Here is a 19,489-nt window from a genome sequence, read left to right on the forward strand (position 1 = left end):
TCTAGCTCGCGACACCTTTGCCCCTCAAAATGGCCTCCACGCGCGTCGAATCTATCCAAAATCAGAACAAATACATCACAATATGCTAAGGGAACATAGCCCAAGCGAAAACAATCAATAACGGGCACAAATCCCGAAATTACCAAAACCCGAGCCCCGGGCCCACTTCTCGAAACTCAGAAATTTTCACATCATTAGATTCCTTATCACCCCACGAGTTCATACATATCAAAAGTTCTCCAATCTGACCTCAAATGGTCCTTCAAATCCCAATTCAAAAGTTAAAAATCCCAAGCCCTAGTTCTTCCATTTTTACCTTAAATTCCATGAATTTCTAGGTTAATTTCACAATAGAATCATGTTTTAGGTTCAAAAATCTTACCTCCAATCAATTATCCTTGAATCCCTCTTCAATCACCTTCAAAAAGCTCTCAAAATACTCAGCTAAGGAAGAAAAATGACTCAAAATCGCGGATGAAATATTATAAACTTTCTGCCCAGGTCTAGCTTTCCTTCTTCGCGAACGCGGTTAACCCCTCGCGTTCTCATAGTACAAACTTACTTTGACCAAAAATTCTCCTTCGCGAACGCGATGCTTTAACATGAACACCCTTCGCGAACGCGTCCTTACCATCGCGAACGCGATGGGAAAAAATGGACCCCACCTAACTGACCTCTACGCGATCGCGAGGCTCCTATCGCAAACGCGATACACCACTGGCCAGCCCTTCGCGAACGCGAAGGCAAAAATCCTCAACCTCTTCTGACTCTTCGCGAACGCGAAGACCCACTCGCGAATGCGAAGAGTAAAACCCTGCAACTACTGAACCCGCATTTTCTGCAACTTTTCAAAGCCAAAAATGGTCCGATTGATCATCCGAAACTCACCCGAGGCCCCCGGGACCTCATTAAAACTAGTTACAATCATCAAAACACCTCAAACAACAACAAATCCATCAATTTACATTGAATTCAAGCCTAAGTTTTCTAAAAACTTCCGAAATACGCTTTCGATCAAAAATCCAACCAAACCACATTCGAATGTCCTGAAATTTTGCACACACATCACAAATGACATAACGAAGCTACAGAAACTCTCGGAATTCCATTCTGACCCTCGGATCAAAATCTCGCCTATCAACCGGAAATCGCCAAAACACTAACTTCGCCAATTCAAGCCTAATTCTACACCGGACCTCCAAAACTCATTCCAATCATACTCCAAAGTCATATATCGCCCAACGAAGCTAAACAAATCATAAAAATTCCGTTCCAGGATCATATACAAATAAGTCAACTCTTAGTCAAACCTTTCAAATTCAAAGCTTTCATCTGAGAATGTTCTTTCAAATTCCTTCCGATTTTCCTGAAAACCAAAACCAACGATCTACATCAGTCATAATACATTACACACGGAAAGTCATGCCCAAGAACTGGAGATCAAAGTTCAAAAGCTCAAAACGACCGATCAGGTCATTACAGTCGCATGTATGATTCGCGAGCGGGGTGATTGTTTATTTATATTTGACCACGTCGCATGTATGTTTCGCGAGCGGGATAATAGATGCATCTATGGTTCGCTCCATTCGACCCTCGAGCAGTGCATAGTTTAAATATTTGTTGGATCGGGCCGTACGACCTCGGCATGATTTGCGCATGCTTGTATTGCTTGACTTGAAATTCATAGATGTTGATATTTGTTTCTCCCTGGCCTGAGAAAAATGTATAAATGATGAAAATGAATCTGGGAATTTCCTATAAACGAAAGAATTATTTACTTGCCTCATGCTATTTGAGTTACCGTCATTTTTATGAAATTCCTCGATTTATTAAATTATTGGTATATTATCATTGGACCACTAGTAAGTGTCGAAGTCGACCTCTCGTCTCTACTTCTTTAAGATAGACGGGATACTTACTGAGTACATGTTATTTTTGTACTCATGCTACACTTTCTGTGCATTTTTGTTGCACAGGCACATGTACCTATAACGGCCTAATGGGAGTAGCAGCATGGATGATACGAAGACTTAGGTGAGCTACATATCTCAAGGTGACCCGCGGCCAGCATAGTCTCTTTTAGCGTATTGTATTTACTTCTTGTCCAAATCTATATCCCGGACAATTATTGTACTTAATTTGATTTCCTAGTGATTACTCATGCACTTGTGACACCGGGTTCTGGGATGATCATGGGATATTTAATATTAAAAGTTGTAAACATTTTATTTATTCAGTGATGATTACCTTTTACTAGTTAAATTAAAGGAAATTATGGTTCCAAAAATATTAAAATGAGAGTTTAATTAATTCTTTATTTGGGTTTACTAAGATGTGTAGACATAAAGGAAGTTTCTAAGCTACTTGAGGATGTACATGTCGGGACCTGTGGCCCGCACATGAATGGTTTCGTCTTGGCTAAGATGATACTTATGGTCGGTTACTTTTGGATGACCATGGAAACAGATTGCATCCAATATGTCTGCAAATGCTTTCAGTGCCAGGTGCATGTCGATATGATGAAAGTGCCACCAAACGAGCTCAATGCAACAAGCTCGCCTTGGCCATTCGCCGCCCGGAGAATGGATGTTATTGGTCCGATTGAGCCCACTGCTTCAAACAGACACAGGTTTATTTTAGTATCCATTGATTACTTCATGAAATAGGTAGAAGCTACATCTTACAAAGTTGTAAGAAAAAAAGTCATCGCAGATTTTGTCAAGGATCGTATCGTTTGCCGATTTGGGGTTCCCGAGTCCATTATTACTGATAACGCCACCAATCTCAATAGTGATTTGATGAAGGGCATGTGTGACACTTTCAAAATCTAGCACAAGAATTCCACAGGCTACAGACCTCAGATGAATGAAGCCGTAGAAGCCGCTAACAAAAATATCAAAAAGATACTAAGGAAAATGGTAGAGAACCACAAACAATGGCATGAGAAGTTACCTTTTGCTTTATTGGGATACCGCACTATGGTTCGCATATTGATCGGTGCAACTCCCTACATATTGGTTTATGGTACCGAGGTTGTCATCCCAGCCGAGGTGGAGATTTCTTATTTAAGAATCATTTATGAAGCTGAACTCAGCGATGCAGAGTGGATAAGGAGTCGCTATGAAAAATTGGCCCTCATAGATGGAAAGAGGATGAACGCGGTATGTCACGGCCAACTTTACCAGAGCAGAATGACCAGGCTTTCAACGAAAGGGTATAACCAAGACAGTTCGCACCAGGGCAGCTGGTATTGATGAAAATCTTTCCACATCAAAATGAAGCCAAAAGGAAATTCTCTCCCAACTGGCAAGGTCCGCACATGGTTCACAGGGTACTGATAGGAGGAGCACTCATACTCGTAGAAATGGATGGAGAAATCTGGCCAAAACCAATCAATTCAGACGCGGTCAAGAGATACTATGCCTAGATTAATTTACATTTCTCTTCTAATATAATTGAACTACGCTTGACCTGATTCCCGTTTAAAAGGGGATACGTAGGCAGCCTTATTGGTTTGGTCATATCATAATAAAAATTTTATTTCCCCTAAGTTTAGAAATTGGGGCAGAATTTTGCGGAGGACCCTCAAAATTCTAGAGCAAGTCCAGCCAACGCCATCGCATGCCAGAAAGTCAATTAAGAAACTGGGGCAAAATTCTCAAAATTCCGAAGAAGATTTAGCAAGGCCTGTTATCTGCAAACAGTCAAAGATCATCTACTGAACTGGGGCAGAATTTTGAGGAGGACCCTTAAAATTCAAATATAAGAGAGCTGCAATGCCTTTGAGATATGTTATAGTCACTGGTTCATCTAAAATTACTTAATGTATCAACATATTTCTAAATAACTCTTCTTCTTTTTTTATCGATAATTTTTTATTTTTTTGAAAACTCTATTTTCGTAACAGTCAGGTGTCACCCAGGGGAACTCGAAAGGCTTTTAGAACAGAGCAAAGCGAAGGACGGCAAATGAAGCACGAACCAAACTCCCCCTCACAAAACTTACAATTTTTCTTTGAACGCAAGCACATCTGACATGACGATAACATCTGCAAATATATGCATGCAGCAAGATCACTATTAATCAGGCCATCAGACACCGAATATACATCTCCAGTTAAGACATATGCTGCTTTTACTTACTACTTGCTTTCTGCATGAGGCTAATCCTTGCCTCCCTGTTTACATGGGGCTAATCCTTGCCTCCCTATTTGCATGAGGCTAATCCTCGCCTCCCTATTTGCATGAGGATAATCCTTGCCTCCCCACTTGCATGAGGCTAATCCCTACCTCCATATCTGCGTGAGGCTAATCCTTGCCTCCATACTTACGTGAGGCTAATCCCTGCCTCCCTATATGCATGAGGCTAATACCTACCTCCCTACTTGCACGAGGCTAATCCCTGCCTCCCTACTTGCATGAGGCTAATCCTTGCCCCCTACTTGCATGAGGTTAATCCTTGCCTCCCTATTTGTATGAGGCTAATCCTTGCCCCCTACTTGCATGAGGCTAATCCTTGCCTCCCTATTTGCATGAGGCTAAACCTTGCCTCCATGCCTGCATGGGGCTAATCCCTACCTCCCAATTTGCATGAGGCTAATCCTTGCCTCCATACCTGCATGAGGCTAATCCTTGCCTCCACACCTGCATGAGGCTAATCCCTGCCTCCCTACTTGCATAAGGCTAATCCTTGCCTCCATACTTGCATGAGTCTAATCCTTGTCTCCCTACCTACATGAGGCTAATCCTTGCCTCCACACCTGCATGAGGCTAATCCTTGTCTCCCCATCTTCATGGTACTAAACGTTTCCCCTCTCGGAACAAATCTTGCTCTATTTCTTGCACTATCTATTTGCTTTTTCAATAGTGCTAAGCTTTTCCTTCCAATTCACAAGACTAAGCCTTGTCTTATCATTACTACATATCATGGGCTGAAATATTGCCAATCTATCCGAAGGCGTCATAGTCTAAAGGCATCATCCTTATAGCCGGAAGACACCATGTCATGACCTAAGAATCTCTCTCAAATTTAAATATCATTATTCAAGGGCGTCATGGTTCGGAGGTACCATTTTCATGGTCCGAGAACATCATTTCATGCCCTACGAATCCCTCACTAAACAATTCATGGCCCAGGACGTCTTCTTTAACCGTCCGAAGACAATCTTGATGGTCCAAAGGGAATCTGCATCATGTTTACATTTTCACAAATACATGTTTGTAGCATCTTTTTTCTATATGTAACCAGTAAGCAACCACTATCCTAGCAGGAGCGATCTCGCTCCAGTTCCTTCAACTATCCCGAACCATAACCGCTCACCATAGCCACTTCGAAACCTCGTGTCCATTCTTGCAATAATTCCAAAGCATCCCGTCGGTCAAAATTGGCCATCATTTCTTTAACCGAAAACTCTTTGATCCTTCCCGGGTAAAGAAGGGCAGCTGTTGATACCCAGTTTTTCCCTATATATATATTTATATACATATATACCTTCACAATAATACATATATGCATATATAAGCATGCACAAGGTTTTTATAATTTTTCTATATTTTTAAAAGCTTTAAATTGATTTATTTCTTCCCCTTTTACTTATAAAATTTCCAATAATTATCCCTCAAATTAGTTGTTGCAGCAATTTAGCCATCTAAATCCTATATTTATGCCAAAATAGTGCTTAAATATTTTTGTACATTTTTATAATTGCATTTATATTTTAAAAGCCAATTTGCATATAATTGCAATATTAGCCATATTAATGTATAATTATATTTATATATATATAAATGGACATTCTATATTTTTAAAATGTTAAATATCTATTTTAAATCATTTTAGTACATGAAATTATTTTTTAGGAATCATCTATTATTTATTATAAATTATATAGGGTTAAATTGGCTATTTAAAAACTTAGCCAAATTGTATTTCAATTTTAGCCTCAATTCAACCCAATACCCTAGCCCAATTTCAGATTAAATTACCTGACCTAGGCCCTAACTACACCTACCCGACCAAAACCAATCAGATCATGGCCGTTGATTATCAACGGCCCTCATTAAAACTTACCTTTTTAATTCCAAACGACCCCCAACCCTAACCATTTCTCCACATCCACCGCCCTAAAATCCTCTCTGCCCTCAAAACACTCTAAACCTCAGATCAACGGCCCTCATTAAAACTTACCTTTTTAATTCCAAACGACCCCCAACCCTAACCATTTCTCCACATCCACCGCCCTAAAATCCTCTCTGCCCTCAAAACACTCTAAACCTAACCCTAATCTTCAATCACCGACCTCCCATCTCTGGCCATCTCCGGTGACCTCTCATTGTCTCTTAAGCCTCCAATGGCTTCTCTCATGCCATGCTTGCCTTCTCTAAGGTCTTCAAGGGCCCAGGGCCATGCCGACTTGCATCTAAGGTTCATCTCCTGCCTGTTCTTGGCTATTCCAGTGTGATTTCCAACGAAATCATTCTATATTTGCTACGATCCTTGGGATTTTAGACATGTTTCTTCATCTTTATATGGGTTCTTTCCAAATCCTAATTTCTTTTCTATACAAATCTAGGATAATTTGAGTTTGTTTATTAAATGTTTTACACTGTCCTTGAGGTTCTTTACAAGAATCGTATGATTTCAAGTGTTTTTCATCTTCTTCTAAAACTAGGGTTTTCAGAACTTCTTTTTAAAACCTTGTTTAACTGATTCTTTGTGTTTAAACTTCTATTTCTTGCATATCTTGACTGATTCTATGAATTTACTACATCTTTAACTCGTCTATGTTGAAATCCCTAATTTTTAGGGGTTTTTCGTTTTGTTTTGTGTATCAGCATGACTGACTGATTCTCGTTTTTGAGTTTCTGTGATTTCTTGTGGCTATCTTGCCTTTATATATTTCTACTGAGTTGCTTAGCCTAAATTTACACTGATTCTATATGCTTGTGTCCATCTTGACTGTTCAAGACTTTCCTCTTTCTCATTGAATCAGTATTGTTTAACTTTCATGTTTGCTAGAGTTGTACGTCAACTCTTGACTATCCATGTCTTACTTTATTTATATGCTAAACGCTAACTCTGTTCACAACTCACTCGTCGACTGATTTTGAATTCCCTATTTATTGGTTTGATTTGAAAACTTTCCTTTAAACCTTAGATTCTTTATGTTTAAACTTGGCTTATTTGCTTATTCATGGAAACCTATGTTATTTTCCTCAAATCAGTGTTATTTCGAGTCCTTGATTCACTGATTTGCTATGGTAATACCTATATGCTGATTCTCGATTATTTCCATATTTTTCAACCTTATTTAGTTTTCTTACCTTATTTGATTAACCGTGTTATTTACTGATTCTTCACTAACTGTTTCCTTAATTGAACCCTTGTGTATTTACCCCTAATTGTCTACTCTGTACCTAAGTCTTACTTGATTTTCTTTCCTTAAATATGTCCTGCTCTTTACCGTTAGTTAATTACCGTTTAATTAAGGGAAGACTTGCTGATTTTGTGTTTGACTGATTCTGTGGCTTCCTTAATTGTTGAAGACTGATTTCCTTTACCTTATTTTACTCTACCCTCAACTACTTTATATATTCTCCTCTATTATCACCTCTAGACACGAACACTAGTTCAATAACTCTCTCTTACACTTAAAAGCTCTCTGCTCTTTCTTGTTAACTTGCTACTTTTACTGAACTAGCCGGCTGTAAGCCAAGGCTAGTTATTGCACTACACCTGCTTTATACTCTGTGTATGCTCTCCTTAACTAGTATGTCCTAATTCAATTTAAAGTCCAACACCCTATGTGTTCTGTAATTGCTTTAGTTCATTGATTTCCAGTCTTATTCCTACTTACTATTTGGTTGTTCAATGTGTAACTAGCATGTCTAAATCATTGATTCACCTAGCATGCCTAAACTACACTGCTTAATCACTGGCATGATGAATTCTGTCCTGTTTAACTTGTGATTAGTATGTCTACGGATCTGCCTATTGCTTTATCTAGCATGCCTCAACCTGAGTTGTCCTATATATGTCACCATGCTTTGATCAATCTGTTTACTTAGGTTTTGGTTTAATCTATTTTGCTAAGTTACCTAATATCTATAGGTAACTCTGTTTCTATGTTTAATTTGTCCAACTGTAATATGTTTCCTCATGGTTGTTCTGTGATTCATGCACTATGTCTCTACTTCCAGTTGTATAACTAATTCCTTAATTCTATAAAACTTTAGAAAAGCTTTTGTGTTCCTGTTGTTATGTGCTTCAGTATGACATTGATGTGTTCTGTATGTCCCTAATTCCCACTACCCCTGTGTGAATTCTGTTGTTAAGAGATGTTGGACCTATTTGTCCTATAGCCAGCCTATTTGCTTGTTGATTTCTTTTAAAATGTTTACATTGTTTTCAAACTGTTTTACTACTGATCAGTCCTTATTTTCAGAAAACTTCTTTACTTATTGAATCAATCCAGTATTGTTCTTCTTGTCAAAACCTTTTCAAAACTATGTTAAACACCCCCACTCTACTCCTATATTCTTAAGTTCTGCCCCTTCAGTGTGTGACTACCTTGGGATCCCTATGAGATCCCTCTGAACTTTGATGCACTGGAGTTGGCTCTTTTGCACTGCACTTACGCAGTTCTAGTTATAAAGTCTAGGTATGAGCATTGCCTGGGATCCTTGAGATCCTTAGAGAACTCTAACGCACCTAGACAATGATATTGTTTATGGAATTTTGGCATTTGAGGCTATTGGAGGTTTGGAAAAATCATTTGGGCCTGTGTCAGGCTCCCTATAGTGTAACTTCTTCTTTTTCTTTTATCTATTTATGTAATTCATTCATCTGGTTTGTAATAATTATTTGTAAACGAATATTGGGGTAATTAGTAAAAAGGGGTGGGTAGTTACATATTTGTGGGGTAATATGGGTAGAAACCATGCCTATAGGATTTTATACTTGTTATGTCTGCTTTACCATGCTAGAAACCATGCCTATGGGATCATATTAATATACTTGTTATGTTTGCCTTACCATGCTAGAAATTACGCCTATAGAGTTTAAGTGGTTCCAACAATAGAAATTATATCCATAGGTTTAAAAATCAACTTCAGTTTCTTTTACAATGGGTATTAACATTTGTTTTCATTAGATATCATGCCTATACGTTTCTAACATCAGCTCTTAACAACTAGATATCATGCTTATACAGAATAAAAATCATAAATTCTGCCTATAGAATTAAAATCAATTTAGTCTAATTCGTACTATTTCATTTGAAATTGTCTTAATCAATTGTCCGCTTCTTTAATCGATCTATTAAACATTGTCTTCATTCACCGCTGCTATAAAGCATGCCTATAGGACTTCAAATGCCCGTTTAAAACTGCTCACTGTTTTACTACATCATATGTAGTTATCATGCTCTAAGGACATCACTGTTCTGCGTTAAGCAAGCCTATAGGGCATTTTTAATCCTGCATCTCTGAAACTGCATTTCTGCTACTTAAAATTGTTCAAATTTAACAGGTTTAATCAGTAGGCAAGTTAAATAGGGTCATTCACATATTGGCCTAATTTAGTACTCTACAACCCCTGCTCACTTAGATATCATGTTCTAGGATTTGTTCTCTTTGAATGTTGTTTGAAGACGTACATTCATGTGGTATGTTTGAGGAGGTAACTGTGCGCCTTTAACTTGTTTTATATGCAGTCCTAACTGTTCTTGCCTGTCGCCTAGAATTTTCTCCTTTTAAAATACCTTAGGTGTTATCTAGAACTACCCAGATATAGAGGTCCTAAAATACCTCCGGGACCACAAGGAATGGATGGGTAGTGCACGCATAGGACATTGTCAAGGTTATTAGAACGCTTTAGGCTATGACCAAGGGGAGGGACTTGTGTAGAGTGGGATATGATGACTACACGCTAATGTCACGTGTAGCCCCTCATTAATGAGTGTTTACCAGGCATTGCGTGGGGTGATCCTGTAGGCTAACCAACCTAGGACCCCTCTTTCCCAAATTCCCTTTGCTTAAAAACTTTACTTTCTTTTTATGCACACAACTTGTTCCAATTCTGTGTCTTATTATTTGAGTCATACAATGCCCAAAATGCTTTATTTATTTGTTTCAACTACTTATTTATTAAAGGAATAATTCATAAATATAAGTTCGACCGGGACCCACAGTTGTGGACCAAGAGGGGTGCCTAACACCTTCCCCTCAAGGTTATTTTGAGCCATTATCCTAAATCTCTAGTAATGCAAACCAATCCAAGAGTTAATTTCTCTAGGTGCCCTAACGCACCATAATCCGTTAGGTTGAGACTCTTAAAAATACCCAATTGCCAAAAGAAATGAGTTATTACCCCCCATAAATGTCGAAACCAAGGCCTTTTCTTCCCCGTAAAAAGTGGAGGAAAGAAAAAAGGGGGCGCGACAACAAGTGGTCATAGGAAAAAAAACTGGCAATAGAATATGTGGATTTGCAAGTACGTATACCTTTTCAAAGAGCAATCGGAAGGTCAAGGTTTTCTGGAGGGTCAGGTGGAGGCAAATATGATGATGAAGGAATTGATAACGAAGGAACTGGTACAGAACATGTATCATTCGTCTATTGCCTCCGCTAGTAAACTTGAACAATTGGTGGTCTTACTTACATAGTTGGAGCAGGTGCTGAAGGAAGAATAGTGAATTGGTGCTTGATAGAACTAGGAGATGGAGGAACATCATCTCTTTGTTCTGTCAAAGAACGAGTAACCGGATATACTAGCCACTCATCTTCCTCCCCCTGACTTGTACAAATGGGAGGAGCATATAAGAATGGTGTAGTATCTGAAAATACCACATCAGTTGACACCAAATATTTTCCAAGTTCAGTAGAATAACACTGATACCCCTTCTGAAGGCGAGAATAGCCAAGTAAAACACACTTCAATGCCTTGGGATCCAAATTGGTAACAGATGATCGAACATCTCGAACATAACATATGCTTCCATTTACCTTAAGTTCCACTAGAAATAATGCATTGTTTGGAAAAAGAACACTGTAAGGCATATTACGACCAAGCACAGTAGATGGCATGCGATTAATCAGAAAGCAAGCTTTCAAGACCGCATCAGCCCAGAATTTTTTAGGGACCTTCATTTGGAACAAAAGTGCTCGAGCTGTCTCAAGTACATGCCTATTCTTGCTCTCATCAACTCCATTTTGAGAGGGTGTATCAACACATGAAGACTGATGTAGTGTACTATGTTTTCTCATGTACGCCTGAAATAACTCTGACATGTATTCTTTAGCATTATCACTCCTTAGAATATGCACCGAAGCGTTAAATTGAGTTTTGAATTCAGCACAGAAGGCAAAAAAATGAGTAATCACTTCAGATCGGCTGTTCGTAAAGTAAATCTAAGTCGTTTGAGAAAAACCATCTACAAAGATGGCAAAATATGTATGCCCAGTTTTGGAAAAAATGGGAAATGATCCCCAAACATCAGAATGAACAAACTCAAAAGCTTACTCAACTCATTTATTAACCCTTGGACTTAAAGAGATACGATAGTGTTTTGCAAATCGGCAAGACTCGCAATCCAATAAAAAAAAAATTCTAAAACTGAGGAAAAAGCTTCTTCAACAAAGGGAGAGAGGGGCGTCCTAATCGACAATGTGCTTCAATGGGAGACACAACACTAGAGCATGCAATAGATCGTGACTCCCATTCATCAAGGATCCTTTACAATTAACATGTTTTGTTGTAAGACCTAGAAACAAACAATGATCGGGAAAGAATGCAACACAACAATTAAGGTCTTTGGTGATTTTACTAAAAGAAATCAAGTTAAAGGCCAAGTTTCATAGACTTAATACATATGACAGGGTAATAGAGGAAGTTGGCTTAATAGTCCCAGATCCAACACTGCTACAAGTTGATCCATCCGCTACGGTAATTGAAGAGGGTGCTAGATGTGAGCGAAAGCTAGAAAAAATATTTGTATTACCTGTCATGTGATTTGTGGCACCTAAATCGATCACTCATTTATTGGAAGAGGTGATAAGACGTGTTTTACCTAACCCAGCAAAGGCAGTAACTGAAGAAGATTCTTTAACTGATTTATGATATTGAATGAATTTTAGAAACTCATTCGAAATCAAGATTGTTGGACTAGGAGTTGTAGCATTATTATTCTTTACCATCATTTTTCCTTTGAATAACAAACCGATTAAATTAACAGACGTCCCCAATGCTAAAAGATACCAAAACAGATCTATTGTAGACACGAAGTCAACAATCTATTTAACAAAACTCCACTCCAATAATCCACTCAACAAAATAAGAGAACTAAATAAATCTGTCTCCAAATCAAATAAAATTAGAGACCAACAAAGTTTCTGATAAGGGAAGACCCAATAGATAATATCAAGTCTCAAATTATAACAAAGTGTCTTACAAGGAAGACCCAACAAATACCAATTCACAAAACAAGAAATCAGATGCAAGAATATTGTTCCACGACTACTTCAGTATCCCAAAAACAAACCAAACAATAGAAGAACTCAAACCTGACCAAAATTGGTGTAATACAACCTTGTCTGAGTCTATTCTTCACAAAAATAAGGTTTTGTTATCAGAGGATAACCAACAATCGATCGAAAATAATCAAGCTGATCTTGGAGAATAGAACCGGATAGAGAATGGACCACACATGCACCTCACGTGTCTTCCGGAAAGTTTTGGTTAACTTCGGCAAGACAAACTCAACTCCGGTAAAGCCACAGATTTGGCTCTGATACCATGCAATTAACAAGGTATGCATGAATCAAATTGGTATATTATTCCATATATATATACACACACATCAGGTGCTAACTAAGGAAAGAAATAAAGAGAATCCTACAAATATCCTATCTATATATGGGTTATGTAAACTACTAAAAAATAGCCTATGTTCATTGTGTAAAGTGTCTAGGTTCATTCTGTAACAAGATTTATAGTGTACTTGTTTTCTTCCTGTCTGTTGTTCTTGAACCAGATGTCATCTTTTTCTTTTTGCCTTCTCCTCTCCGGTATACTCACCTCTGGTATGTCGTCATCTTTTGGGTGAAAGTAGAAGAAGCCAAATCAAAAGGAATGAAGGAAGAGAATACAGAAAATAGATTAAAATTGGAAAAGGAGAAAAAGAAAAAAGAAGAAACAACTAAGTAATACACTTCAAAGGCGTTTCACATGCTGAAAAAGAGTGGGACACACTCACCGTTCCATGTCACTCATTTGTGTTCTGTCACGACCCAAACCGATGGGCCGCGACGGGCGCCTGAGTCTTACCTGTCAAACACCCCTAAGCATGCGTCTAAAATATGAACCTGAATAACATTTGCTGCATTACAAAATTAACATACGTGAAAGAAGCCTACCATCAAGGCATATGTACGTATACAGGCAGAATACAGTGGGCGAGCCGGCAAGGCTGCTATAGACAACTATACATCAAAAACTGAAAGCCGACAAGGCCACATAGAACCCAACTAGACATACTGTCTACAGGCCTCTAACAGAAATATAACTGTACAAAGACGGGACTGAGCCACGTCATACTCATATACATATATATGTACACACGTATCGTACCAATATCAAAAGCAGCTCCGGATCAAATGGAGCACGCCAACTCTCGTTGATCAGGGATCCTAAGAATGAGGACCGTCAGCTTGCCTACCTGCACCTACGGGCATGAAACGTAGGCCCCGTGAAATAGGGCATCAGTACGAAAAATGTACTGAGTATGTAAGGCATGGAAATTAGTACGTAAAAGACATAGATGAAAAATGGAATACTGAAACACATTTTTAAATTTGAATAACTTTGTAAATACTGAAACGTTTATAACGTCATGCACGTGCGTGTAAATGTCATGCCATGCATAGGTATGGTGTACATAATATCATCAAGCCACTGGGGGCATCCCATCATATCATCTCGGCCACTGTGGGCAATATCATCAACATATACTAGCTGATCAGGTGGTGGTGCGTATATAACGCCATAACCTTTTCCATATCCCATATCCCATATATATACATACATATATACGCGTATATAATGCCATTTGAATACATATATATATACGCGTATATAACGCCGTTTGAATCATATTTTAGCCACTGTGGGCAATATCATCATTATATATCAGCTGATCAGGTGGGGGTGCGTATATAACACCGTAACTTTTTCCCATATCCCATATACATATATTTACATATATACGCATATATAACGCCATCTGGTCATGGGTCAATGCACATGTACGAAATGCATGAAATATACGTAATAATCTCAATATTCCTTCCGGATAAATTTTTCCAACTGCGTATTATTCTGAGACCCATGAACAGAAGGAAATAATAATTCTCATTGGGGAATAAAGAATATAGACACCCCTACTATTTCTACGAATAGAATAATTTATAGAAATCGTGTATTTGCTCGTTTCTTTCGTATAATCTAGACAATTCCAAAAGAAATAAGGGAAGGCCTTAACATACCTGTTCCTTGAATTATTCGAACAAAGTGAAGTTTCTGCTTCTGTGAAATATGCTATAACGAGAGAAAGAAGCTTCTGCATTTTCTGAATTTGAACGAAAAGCTTGAAGAAGCTCCTGACTTCTAACGTTTTTGCTTTACCAGGGTTAGTCTTCTTAACCTCTCAAACTAAGAAGGAAAAGTTTGTTTTAGTGATCTGAAACGTTTTTGTTCTTCTCATGTATCTTAGCCTAAGATAAGACTTGAATAAGTCTTATCTTAGTTGGATTTTAATTTGATAATCAATAGCCACATGTCATAGATGACTTTATGAGTCATTCTTAGCTTTGTGGCAAGTGTGCCACGTTTTTGGAGTGGAATTTTTGTTAATTTTTAGCCACTTATTAGTTAATTGGGTAATGTTCCGTTTTCCGGTAATTAATCAATTACCCGCATAACTTAAAAATTATCACAAATTACTTAAAATTTTATTTATTTTTAAAATACTTCATATACTTTATATATTATACTACCGTGGTCATATGGTACCTTGCATGGTACTAGTTCATAATTATCGGGTATTATCACGTGACCCGTATTTTCCAAATTGGCCACTTTCAACGAAACTCGTTTTCTTTAATCCGTGTACCCCTTTATCCTTCATAACACTTATTTATCGCTTGCTATAAATAGCATAAGTATGTTAACGTCAAGATGATCGCATCCCCGATTCTACGTCAGTTGACCGAAGACGAAACTTTTAACGTACGAAAATGCGAGATGTAACATCCTTCCCCCCTTAGAAACATTCGTCCTCGAATGTTCCACTCTCCATGATCCATATAACTTTGGCAAGGTCGCCTTTTGTAACAATACTACTACCAACTCTCCCCGTAGAAGTTTAATAATTCAACGACACACAGGACAACGACAATAATCAATAGAAGAATTTATACACGCACCTTGAGGTTATGACGTCTCAGTTAGACCCTTCTCTGGAAGAGGAAATAGGTAGGGATATCTAGGCTTCATGTCTTCCTCGGCCTCCCAAGTCATTTCTTCTACATTGTTGTTCCTCCAAAGCACTTTCACGGAGGCTACCTCCTTATTCCGCAGCTTGCGGATTTGTCGGTCTAGAATGGCAACCGGAATTTCCTCGTATGACAAGTCCTCTGTAATCTGTACAACATTCGTGGGCACTACACGGGTAGGATTGCCAATGCACTTTCGTAACATAGATACGTGAAAAACTAGATGGACAAACTCCAATTCCAAGGGCAATTCTAACTCATAAGCTACTCGGCCCACTCTCCGAATAATCCTATAAGGCCCAATATACCGTGGGCTAAGTTTACCCTTTTTGCCAAATCTCATCACACCCTTCATAGGCGACACCTTCAAGAATACCCAGTCATCAGCCCCGAACTCTAAATCTCGACATTGCACATCTGAATATGACTTCTGACGACTCTGAGCTGTCAATAGTCGATCCCGGATAAGCTTTACTTTTTCTATGGCTTGCTGAACCAGGTCTGGACCGTGTAATCCAGATTCTCCAACGTCAAACCACCCTATAGGTGACCTACACTTTCATCCGTAAAGAGCTTCGTATGGAGCCATCTGAATGCTGGAATGGTAGCTATTATTATATGCAAACTCAATAAGCGGCAGATGACCATCCCAGCTACCTTTGAAGTCTATTACACAAGCTCGCAACATATCCTCCAGTGTTTGAATAGTACGCTCAGCCTATCCGTCTGTCTGGGGATGAAATGTTGTACTAAGACTTACTTAAGTCCCCAATCCCTTTTGGAAGGACCTCCAAAAGTTAGTTGTAAATTGAGCTCCTCTATCTGAGATAATAGATACAGGTGCACCATGCAGTCGTACTATCTCCTTAATATAAAGGCTCGCATAATCTTCTGAGGAATACGTAGTTCTAACGGGCAGAAAATGGGCTGACTTTGTGAGTCTATCAACGATCACCCATATTGAATCGAACTTACACTGGGTACGAGGTAAGCCTATGATGAAGTCCATATTGATTATTTCCCATTTCCAAGTCGGAATCTCCATAAGCTGCAATAATCCACCGGGTTTTTGATGCTCGATCTTAACCTGCTGACAGTTAGGGCACTGAGCAACAAATTCTGCTATATCCTTTTTCATTCCGTCCCACCAATATATTTCCCTGATGTCATGATACATCTTTGTCCGTTCCTGGATGGATAGAATAACGGGAATAGTGAGTTTCTCCCATAACCTGCCGACGCAACCCTGCAACATTAGGCACACATAATCGCCCTTGATATTTGAGGGGCCCATCTTTGGTAATTACAAACGGTGTCTTCTCCTTCTGAAGTGTGGTATCTCTATAATGAATTAGCACAAGATCCTCGTACTGGCGTTCCTTCACTTCAGTTACTAAAGATGATGTTGCTGTATCCTGAAGAGTAATTCCAATGTCACCTGAGTCCAGTAACTGAACTCCAAGACTAGCTAGCTGATGAATCTCATGGGCTATTCCCCTATTTCCTGGATGCAAATACAACAAGCTACCCATAGATCTACAGCTGAGAGCATCGACAACTACGTTTGCCTTCCCCGGATGGTATAAAATATTAACGTCATAGTCTTTAAGTAGCTCCAACCATCTCCTATTCAATTCCCTTTGCTTGAAGGTGTACTGGAGGCTCTTATTATCCGTATAGATATCAACATGAATGTCATACAAGTAGTGCCTCCACATCTTTAGTGCATGAATCACCGCAGCTAACTCTAAATCGTGGGTTAGGTAGTTCTTCTCATGCTTTCTTAGTTGTCTAGAAGCATATGCCACAACCTTACCATGTTGCATCAGCACACAACCCAATCCAACGCCTGAAGCATCACAATAGATGACATAACCATCGGTCCCTTCTAGAAGCATTAGAACCGGTGTTGAAGTTAACCTGTCCTTTAATGCCTGGAAACTCCGTTCACAAGCATCAGTCCATTGAAACTTTGCTCCCTTCTGAGTCAACTTTGTTAAAGGTGCTGAAAGGGAAGAAAATCCTTCCACAAATCTCCTGTAATATCCTGCCAACCCAAGAAAACTACGAACCTCTGTTGGTGTTGTGGGCCTAGGCCAAGTCTTTACTACCTCAATCTTTTGTGTATCCACCAGGATGCCTTCACCCGAAATGATATGCCCAAGGAAAGTTACAGAGTTCAACCAGAATTCACACTTAGAAAATTTTGCATACAACTTCCTTTCTTGTAGAACTCTGAGCACCGTACGCAGATGACCAGCATGCTCATCCTCTGAACGAGAATATACCAATATATCGTCAATAAATACAATCACAAACAGATCTAAGAAAGGCCTGAACACACGGTTCATCAAATCCATGAATACTGCTGGGGCATTGGTCAGATCGAACGACATAACCCGAAACTCAAAATTCCCATATCTAGTCCTGAATGTTGTCTTTGGAATATCTTCATCCTTAAACCTTACTTGATGGTACCCGGACCTCAAGTCTATCTTTGAAAACCACTTGGCACCTTGCAACTGATCAAATAAGTCGTCAATCCTCGGGAGCGGGTACTTATTCTTGATTGTCACCTTATTCAGTTGCCTATAATCAATACACATTCTTAAGGAACCATCTTTCTTCCTTACAAACAACACAGGTGCTCCCCACGGTGACGTACTAGGTCTGATAAAACCTTTTTCAAGCAAGTCCTTTAGTTGTTCTTTCAACTCTTTCAGCTCTGCGGGGGTCATTCTATAGGGAGGAATAGATATTGGGTGAGTATCTGGTAGTAGGTCAATAGAAAACTCAATTTCTCGCTTTGGCGGGAGACCCGGAAGTTCATCAGGCAAGGTATCTGGAAACTCATTTACCACAAGGATGGACTGAATGGTTGGTGACTCTACTTCCATATCCTAAACCCGAACTAAGTGATAAATACAGCCCTTTCTGATCATCTTCCTTGCCTTGAGATAGGAAATAAATCTACCTATCGGAGATGCCGTGTTACCTTTCCTCTCCAAAATAGGCTCCCCCGGAAATTGAAATCGGACTATCTTCGATCTACAATCAACATTGGCATGACAAGAAGCCAACCAATCCATACCCATTATAACATCAAATTCTACCATATCTAACTCGATTAAGTTTGCTACGGTAGGTCGACCATGAACTATTATTATACAACCCCTATATACCTGCTTAGCTGTCACCGAGTCCCCAACAGGTGTAGACACTTCAAAAGGTTTAACCAATTCAGGTTTTATTTCAAACTTACTAGCAATCAACGGAGTAACGTATGATAAGGTCGAACCTAGATCAATTAGTGCATATACATCATAGGAGGAAACTGCTAATATACCTATAACAACATCAGGCGATGACTCTTGGTCCTGTCGTCCTGCCAATGCATAAATGCGGTTCTGAGGGCTGCTCGAGCTAGATGCTCCGCCTCTGCCTCTACCACGACTCTGCCTCTACCACGACTCATTGGTGCTTGGGGACTTTGCCTAGGGGGCGTACTGATGATGATGTTGCAGCCACAGATCCCGCTGGCTGAGCTATGCTTGTATCACCTCTCATTGGACAATCCCTCATAATGTGGCCCGGATAACCACAAGTATAACAAACATCTAGTCCCATACGGTACTGCTCGGTATGCTGCTTACCACATAAAGTACATCCAGGCAAGGGTGACCTCATCTAATTTGATTCACCCCTATACTGAGAACCTGAGGCCCTAAAATTCTGACCAGACCTTTAATATGTAGAACGATCAAATCTCTTTCCTCCAAACTGAGGGGGCGCACTAGCCGAGGGTTGGGATGGATATCTCAAGTACTGCTGCCTCTGACCATCTCGAAACTCACCAGAAGGACCCGAAGACCTCGCTCTTTTATTCTGGGCCCTATCATGCTCACGATCGGCCCTCTGTTTTTTGTTTACGCTCCTCTACA

The sequence above is a fragment of the Nicotiana tabacum genome, chromosome 18 (assembly GCF_000715075.1).
Source record: "Nicotiana tabacum cultivar K326 chromosome 18, ASM71507v2, whole genome shotgun sequence".
Classification (NCBI taxonomy): domain Eukaryota; kingdom Viridiplantae; phylum Streptophyta; class Magnoliopsida; order Solanales; family Solanaceae; genus Nicotiana; species Nicotiana tabacum.